The 9,267-nt window shown below is 38.8% G+C and overlaps 1 long non-coding RNA gene across 1 annotated transcript; it reads left to right on the top strand.

The window, feature by feature from the left end:
- Positions 1 to 1,455: 1,455 nt before the first annotated feature.
- Positions 1,456 to 6,962, top strand: LOC138971985 (uncharacterized). Its single transcript, XR_011457431.1, has 3 exons — positions 1,456 to 2,119; positions 3,034 to 3,198; positions 4,522 to 6,962. It is a non-coding gene; the product is annotated as an uncharacterized lncRNA (long non-coding RNA).
- The last annotated feature ends 2,305 nt before the right edge of the window (positions 6,963 to 9,267 follow it).

Genomic DNA, 9,267 nt, shown 5'->3' with positions numbered 1-9,267 from the left:
ACATTGTATCGGCGTTTTTTTGCTTTTTCTTCATATTGACTTGTATTTTTGACTTGCTTATTGGATGCAAGGTAATCTTATCCTTCTCTCTGAAATGAAGATTGACTTCTTTCAAGAATAGGTAAGTTGATCAACTGAAGGAAAGATTTGGGAATTTGAATTTTTGATAGCTCGCGGCTTCGGCTTCCGAGTTTGATGGCAGAGAGAATTTCTCACACTTTCGATTTTTTTTTCGCCTAGAAGAACACTGTTCTATTCATTCATGTTTGTTTTGTCTGAAAGATGGATGAATGAACTAACTTTTCCAAAAACATAAAGTTGATTGATGCAGTGGTTTGTTTTTAAGGAGTTGTGGAAGAGTGAAAATACCATCCGAATCCCGATTCGCGGGTCGCTCACGGCACCATAAAAACTGAATTTTCGTTTATCATTTTATGTCTCATTGTCTGTTTCTTGGTGAACTTTGGTTGGTTCCTAATCTGGTCGAGTCATTGCGGCAGCAGTTGTCAGGAGCTTTAGTAGTAATACTAATAGGCTCTTCATATATCTGGTTTTTTTTTATTTGTATCTTTTTATTTTTCCACAGATGTTCAACTTTCAGTTCCGCATACTGACATAGACTCATAGTCATAGTGGAATATTCTGTGTCTGAGTCTCGGAAAAGAGAAAAATTACCCTTGTTCCCGAGGCATGCATAGACTAGAGAGGCAGGCAGAGGCTGTGTCAGCGTGTGCAGTGATAAAGTTGAAAAACAGATTTTTTTGAAATAAAAATAAAAAATACATCACAGAGAAAATAAATATATATACTAATTTAGTGAAATTGAGATGCTTATATTTAATAATTAATATTCCAGTTTTGATGTTTGCGTGTTACTGTTACTGTTAGGTTTGGGAATCAATGTGATCCTATTTAACTTCCAAGTATTTATTTTTTCAGAAAGCTTTGACTTGAGTATGACGGTGCTCACTGCTTGTTTGAACTGAAGGTGAAGAAAGCTGAGATGGACAGTGACCTTAACACCGCCACCGATGCCAGTAACGCAGACTGTCGTTCCGTCCCGGCAAGGTGAAGATGAACAGGTATGGCTCGATAGCAATGAGTGTCTCATTCAGAGTCATTGATAGTGACACTGACAGCGTCTTTTTGTTCTGTGACTTTGGCTTATTTTGTGTTTTATTCTTTTAGTTATAACCAGATGTGTCAAACAAATTCAGCTGATCTCTTTTACTGTTTTAGTGAAACAAATGTATTGTTTCCAGCAAAGGGAAAAAAAATCGGGTGGGGGCGGTTGGTCGATTTTATTTTTATATTTAAATTTTTATTTTATTTTAATAGTTTTATTGATGTTTGTTTTTAATTAACACAGGCATCTCATTGATGAGAAAGTGTGAACTGTGCCGCGGGATGCCAGAGAAGAGTAACTTTTCATCCAAAGTCTGCAAAATTGAATTTAAAATATAACCTTTTTTATGAATATTTTTGAATGAATACAAAAAGTTCTAGTGTTTGGAGGAAAAGTTAAGGTCAGTTCAACTTTAAACAAGGATTTTTAGTGTGTGTTTGTTCTTCTGTCTAAAAAAAAAAAAAAAAAAAAAATCTGCTTGAAGTAAATACACACAAAAATTTTCATCTCCAACTGCTGAGTCCCTACATCTTTTTACCCCATCAAATGCCACTCTGTATGCCCCTTTAAAAATTGATTGCAATATATATATATATATTCCTCATCTTCTCCTGAATTCAAAAATATAGAGATGTCACGTTTACTTTGAACATTTGCTCAGATTGTTTTTTAGTGCTGATGGTTTCTTTTCAGGCCGACAGATTGTCTAAAATATGTATTGCTTCATGTAAATGACTTTTTGTTCTTCTTTTCTTCCATTCAGCGGACACAAGACTACGAGCAGAGCAGAGCGGCAAGATAAACATCAGTTCTTGCTGCTGGAGAAGGTTCTACAGGAGCAGATGGACCTGATGCGACTAATTTAGTAATTGGTCGCCAAAGAATCATGGTGGAGCCAGAGCCTGTGCTACTGTTCGATGGAGTCATCTTTTTACTGTTGAGTGTGGAAGATGTTGAAGGCACATGATGGATCTGTCGAAGGAGTGATCACTGGTAGGTGGCTTTGAATGCTATTGTTGAAGCAGACCAGTCATGCCTGTGCTATTTTCCCCAGATAACTGTAGCAAGATCTTGTGAGAGTGACATGTTATTGTTAGACGCTCTTTAGGCTTTAAATGTTACCTTGAGTGTGTGCTTTTTGGAGGATGCCAGATGTCATCACGGTTCACGGGTGTATCTTAACTGTTCATCAGTTCTCAGTCATGACCAGTTTCCCATTATCCTGGGAATTCATGCAAGGTTTATGCGTATTGGTCACATTTGTGAATTTAACCAACACATTTTGATGATAAAACTATGCTTATGGGTACGCACAATGATGGGCCTCTTTTTCTCATGTGGGGTGCGGAAAATGCATGCACCACTTTGTTTTCTGTGATCATTGCATCTGTGAGAAATAATGCAAATATTGCTCTGTGGCCAGAGCTGCCATCTGCTAGGTTTTCAGGGATGTAACAGAAATTGCTACGCTGTTTCCTCAAGTTCAAAACTGCAAGTGCTACACTCAAGCAAATAATCACAAACATGCAACAGTGCCTTCTTGTGAGTTCTGATTCTCACTTTGTGTAGGCATCGGATTATGGGTCAGAAAAAAATTGTCCACACTGAATAGTATCACGGTTGACGCTCTCTTCTAACTATGTTTGTGCTTTCCAAATGAAGATTTGTGAGATAGTATTGAATGATTGATGCAGGTCACCTGAGGTGTGTGATTACATTTTATGACAATGCTACACTCAATCACCATTTGCTCTTCTGAAAACTTTTTTTTTTAAAGCAAGTGCGATTATTGATTTTTTGTTCCAGGTGACAGTATGATGCTTCCAGATTGAATTGTTTGTATGTGAAGAAGAGCTGTCTGAATATTTGATTTTTGGAATTCAGTTGGCTTGTTTTGTTTGTTTCAGATCCATGACCATGAGCTCGGTGTGGTTGGTGGACATGAACTAAAGACGACTACTGATGCTGTGATGACGAAGGTGTTCCATAGGCTACACGGTTGCTGACAGGGGGCTCTGGGGGAGGGCAGGGAAAGAGACCATGGTGTACGCTGCGACTAAAAGCCATCGACAGTGAGTTGTTTTTCATAATTTGTAAAATCATCCTGGTCCTTTTAGGAAGAAGATAAAATCCATGTCTACAAAACAACAAGTTATTTCTGTCTCAAATTTTGTTCTTTGGAATCAATTTTAAATTTGCCATGTTTCACATGTGAATGATAGTTGTCAAAGCTTTTACGCTTAACATTAAATTGCTAGAAGCCAAGTTCCTGAGCTCATTTGTCAGTGTCATGGATTTTCGACTACATACGAAATAAGGATGTTAGCAAACGGTATGATGTCGTCACATATGCGTCTGCACGTTACAGTACATGTATTATGAATTTCCGAAGGCCCCCAAAGAAAAAGTCATAGTAAAGGTAACTTTAACCACTTGACTGCCTTATGACGGGTATACCAGTCATGCGCTTGTGCAGCCGCAGCGCCTTAGGACGGGTAAACCCGTCTTCTCCGTTCCGGGATTTTCCAGAAATGCTACGTCACTGCTGACACACAAATAGCAGCCAATGGCTTGGTAGGATACCTCATTCTCATGAATAAACATAAATGGTGACGCGGTTTTGCGTTTGAAGGCTATTTTCGGCCTTGTCGACAGGGTATGGGAGAGAAATCTCGACTCGTCAAAATGGCTAACGGTGACTGTCGACCGGGCCCTAGTAGGGAAAAACAAAGCCGGACTGACGCTACAGGCGGTGCAAATGATTATGGATACTGACAGGGGAAGGGGGAGATCTTCTTTCGGACAATTCGTTGGAAACAGGTAGATGACAGTGATTATAATCCTTTCTTGGAGCGAGCAAAACAGCCACCTGTGTTTGATCCACAGGCACCGGAAGATGCGCCGGGCTGATTTTTCAAAAGTTCATATTTAAACATCATTATAAGCCAAACTAATTATCATTTCCATGATTAGACACTAAAAACAGATTCTTGGTTCAATTTCCTTTAAAAACAACATAGGTTTTACTTACCTACCTACCTACTGCAAGTTTGAAGCTAGATTTTTTTGTGAATTATTACACCCCAAACTCCAATATTCCCTGGCAGTCAGGAATGCACATACCCAAGTTTTGATTGGCAGCGAAAGGGTTAAAACAAATATTAGGGTAGGTATTTTTTTTTACTTCTCTTCTACAAGGATTACAATGTGTTGTAATTTCCTAACTCAAGTATAGTTGGTGTGTTGTAAAAGCGTATGGTGTGTATGCAAGTTTGTGTGTCTGTATGATTTTTAGCAAGTTTACAGGCGTCAGGAAATAAACTTGAGACTTTTCTCAAATCAGTGATAGTTGTTTGATGATCTAAGTTCATGTTATTTTTTGTTTTGTCATGCAGAGGCTGTTCCGTGAAGCTGTACGGGTGCCACAGGTCAAGACCTTGAAGACGGCCGTTCAAGACTGGTTTTTGGAAGCCTGTGATAAAAGAAAGAGACAACAGGCCATGGAAGAGCCTTCATGATTTGGTTTGCAGTAATTGAACTTTGTAATCTCTGTAGGCTTATTTACAATGCTACTGCTAGTTGCAAAAATTTGATGAATGTAAGATTTGACTCGTCTGAGAAATTGCTAGTGAGTAATTGTATTTCACAGTTCAGGTCTGTGTGGCTGATGGGTAATGTACAGAAGAGTCTGGGGTTTTGTTGGACATTATTTAAGCTAAGCTTTAAACTTCACACTCTTCTACAGATGATGTTCAGACATGATGTACCCTTTTAGGTTGTGTCAGAACGACAGAAGACTAAACTGGAAGTGCTCAACTACCATTACTATCAGTGGAGACGCATGGATGCATTTGAACTTTTCTTGTGGGTATCCCATACTAAAAATATAGAATACATGATTCTGGAAAAGCTGTTCAAGGGCACTTACACACTATATTCGATTTTTAATACACGACTCAAACCTTCAGGCTAAATTAAAATGAATAAAATACAAGTATAAAGAGTTCAGAAAAGAAGAAAACAAAAAGTGAACAAATAGAAAGAAAAGGTTTTAACAATTCCTTGTCATTTATGGGAGTCGAACGCAAACAACCTAGGCAGCTTGAAGGAGACAATGCATGATGCGGGTTTTTGTTGTTCTTTATTATTTTTTGGAGTTGAGTTGAGAATTTAGAAGCGAGACTAGAAATATACTTTTTTTTTTTGTTGCTGTTAAAACCGTTATGATTGGATTTCTATAGATGTAAGTCTTGGTGCACCTGATAAAAATTTAGCCCTTGAATGCAGGCAGTGTAAGGTAAATGAAGCAAAGTTCTCTCCGAAACAGCAAAAAAAAATGCATTTCAATTATATTGATCCTCGCCACCTTATTTTGTTTGCTGAGCAGCTGGCCGCTGGAGACTTGTCTATCATTTTGTGAGTAAGCTGCGTGTTTTACATCCATTTTGAGATGGCAAACCTATGTTTTACGCAGTCTGATAAGTTTTTTTTAATTTATGAGTTTTATGTCATGTTTTTTTTTTAAATTTATGAGTTTATGTCATGTTGGTGTGCTTATACATATCAGTGGAGAAGGGGCATTGAATAAGTGTTTCTTTTTGATATCATTGTTCTGAATTTTGACTATTAGCTGACATTTTACCTTTTGTTTCATTATTGTAGTTGTTACTTTTGTGTAGTGAAACTTGATAACTCACTGCTGCCCATGTCTAGGTTGTGTCAATTGTTTTTTCTTCACTGAACGTACCACTGATTATCAATGATGACATCAGGGTTTTGTTCTGTTTTTTCTCTGGCATTTGAATTTGCTTCAAATCATTGTGAACTTTTTTTTTCCATGCAAAGTTACTGGTATATGTGAATATGTTAACACACTTCAAATCAAAACCTGAAATGTCTCCTTTTTAAAAGTAATTTTTTAAATTTCTTTTATTTAAATGGTACACATTCATATGATTGTCTCCCTTTTTTTCCTTTTTTTTTTTCCTTTTTTTTTTCTCTCTCCTTCTCTTATTTTGGTTTTTTCTTTCTTATTCTTCGGTTTGTTCTTCCTTTTATCTTCTTATCCTCTTTCTCTTGCTTGTTCCTTGTCCCAGTATGCTTTCACGCCGCCCCATCTAATTATTTTGTGCTCCATCCACATCTGAATTTCGTTCAGCTGCCTTGTCCGAAATGTGTGTGGGGCACATATGTATGTTTAATGTCAATGTTCATGTTTCAAGTTCCTTGCTTTGTGAATTGCATACCAATGTTTTATGCAGTCGTGATAGATTCTAAATGTATGTGTTATCCTAGTTTGGTGTACATTGACTGGATTTCGATCCCTGGAGAATGGGCATTAACTAAGTGTTTGTTTGTGATATCATTAGTAATCTGAAGTTCAACTATTAGCTGGCTTGTAGAACTTTTTTTCTCTTTTTGTTGCTGTTCTGTATTCAAACATGTTGATACAACTCACTGCTGCCTATGCCTAGGCTGTGCCAATTATTTATTTATTTGTTTACATCAATGTGATATAGTGACGAGTGTACATCAAAATTCTCTCTTATAAGTTATACTGGATTCTTCACTGCATGTACTACGGCGTATCGATGATGACTATCAGGGTTTTGTTCTATTTATTCTTTGTTCTGCCAATTTGAATTCTGCTTTGAATAGTATTTTGATCATTTTTGTTTCCGTGCTGCTGGTATGTCAAAATGCAGTGAAATTAAAACCTGGAAGTCACAATGGCAATAAGCGAGATTCAAATCTCTCCTTTGTTTTAATCAATTTATTTGACTGCATTTTTGTTTTAGAACTTGTACATAATTATGATCATCTCTGTTATCGAACCTGCACGCTTGACCTTTGTCTTTCTGGATCAATACAATGTTGTGCACTGCCCATTATTTGTTTGTGAGTGCGTAAAGCGGTTGTGTGGTCTGCGTAAAACTGTGTAGGTCAATCGTGACATCTGCGTGGAGAGTGCGTCAAATGCGTGAGAATGCGTAAAGCAATTGTGACATCTGCGTGGAGAGTGCGTCAAATGCGTGAGAATGCGTACAGCAATTGTGACATCTGCGTGAAGAGAGCGTAAAAAGCGCATAATGCCTGAGAATGCGTCAATAATTCGTGACATCTGCGTGGAGAGTGCGTAAGATGATCAGACATCTGCGTCAAGAGCGCGTTAAATGCGTAAAGCAATCGTGTCGTCTGCGTGGAGAGCGCGTTAATAGCGTGAGAATGCGTAAAGCAATCGTGACGTCTGCGTGGAGAGTGCGAATTTGTCTTGGTGTCAAATAAGCGTGCGCTGGAGGTGCGTATGGTCTGCGTAATCTGAGGGAAAACGAGTGTGTCACGCATGTATTTCGCTTTGCAAAATCGCGCGCGTTACGCATGCGTCCAGTGCAGTTGTTACGCAGAGTTTGGCGACTGCGACACGCATTCGCTGCGCAAAATTTTGCTGGCTGGGTATGTGCCAGTGTGTGTACGCGTGTCACGTGCGTGTGAGTGTGTGTGTGTCAGTGCCATGTGAGTGTGTGTGTGTCAGTGTGTGTGTGTGTGCGTAGGTCAGCGTTTGTGTGTGTATGTCACATTGTGTGTCAGTGTGTGTGTGAGTGTGTCACTGTCACTGAGCAGGGCCGGACTAGGGGGGGGGGGGGGTGTGCCCGAGGCCGCCTGTGTGTTTGTGTGTGTGCCGTTTAAATCAAGTTCAACACGATCTATTCTATTACATTTAATTGTAAATCTGTATTACACTCACACGCACACGAACCTTTTATGACATTTAATGATGATAAAATCAAATAACCAAAGGAACGTAAGCGCTCTAAATGCATACGGCATGTGTAATGGACGGTAAGCGAGAGTTATACGGAACCTTTCTCCTGGCACCCGAGGCTGAGAGAAAGCATTGAAATGAACAAGCGACTTTCATCCTATCGTTTATTTAACGTCACTCAAGTTTTGACTAAATATTTTCAAATAGACCTGGAATCAAGACGAGGGTTACGTGGTATATAAATGTGTCAGTGTGAGCTTGTGTCTGTATGTATGTGCGTGCACAGCGATTCCAACAAAACTATCTGACATATTTTCATGAAACTTTAATTACAAATTCTACCACATGATACACCGACACATGTTTGTTTTTTTCTTCATTTTTTCGATAAATGTCTGTAACTGATGACGTCATATCTGGCTCTTCGTGAAAGTTGCCTCAGTTTGACCAAATCATTTATTCACATTTTGGTAAACTTGAAATTCTTTGAGTCATTCCGGACTATTGGAATGCATTCCAGTCAGCTCGTTAGCTAAAACATTTGCTAATTAGTTTGCTCGTCAACATTTTGATTACAATCTAATTGTTGCTAAGAGACTTAAATATGAGAATAAAAAAATATATATATAATTATGGTGTGTTTGGATTGAAAACACGCTAAAAAAAATAAAGAAACAGAAAATGCGTTGTATGCAAATAAGATTCGTTCATTGAACTTGTGTTACCGACACCAAAAGTCAGCGCTTTTCGCGGCCGCGAGGTTTATTTCGGCCAACTTATTACACGGTCTTGGTGAAAAAATGCAGTGAGCTCTACATATTCAAAAACAATGTATTTTATTTTACTGTGATTGTCAGTCATCAATGTCACCTCAGAAACTTAGAACGCTGAACCCAGTCACATGTGTCGGCAGAGGTACTTTGGCCAGATCTGAGATGGTGAGTCCACCTGCTGCTTTCACGTGGGCCACCTCGTATTAAAAAGCTAACAACTAACTTACAATGATGTTACAGGTGTTGGGTTGTTGTTGTTGTTGTGCTGTTGTTGTTGTTGTTGTTGTTGTTGTTGTCTCGTTTGTTTTTATCGTGCTGCTTGAGATTTCTTACAGTCTGTCTGTCATTGTGGTGGGATCAGTACTAGGGAGTAGGCGGTTGGGAGGGAGGAGGTGTTCAGACGATTGCATTTCAAAAGTACGATTGTGGTAACAGTCGGTCTGGGTGCAAATTAGCTATATTACATGTCTTGATTTGACAAGCTGTTCGTCCAAGCAGAAAACACGCCCTAAGTGACGTGAAAGCGACGTGTTTGTTGTGATGAGAACGATGCAGTGAGGGGATATGTTGTCGGCCACACACTGCGAACGTCACAGCAACACCAA

Source organism: Littorina saxatilis, linkage group LG1 (genome assembly GCF_037325665.1).
Source record: "Littorina saxatilis isolate snail1 linkage group LG1, US_GU_Lsax_2.0, whole genome shotgun sequence".
Taxonomy (NCBI): Eukaryota; Metazoa; Mollusca; class Gastropoda; order Littorinimorpha; family Littorinidae; genus Littorina; species Littorina saxatilis.
This window is presented reverse-complemented; position numbering and strand designations above follow the sequence as displayed.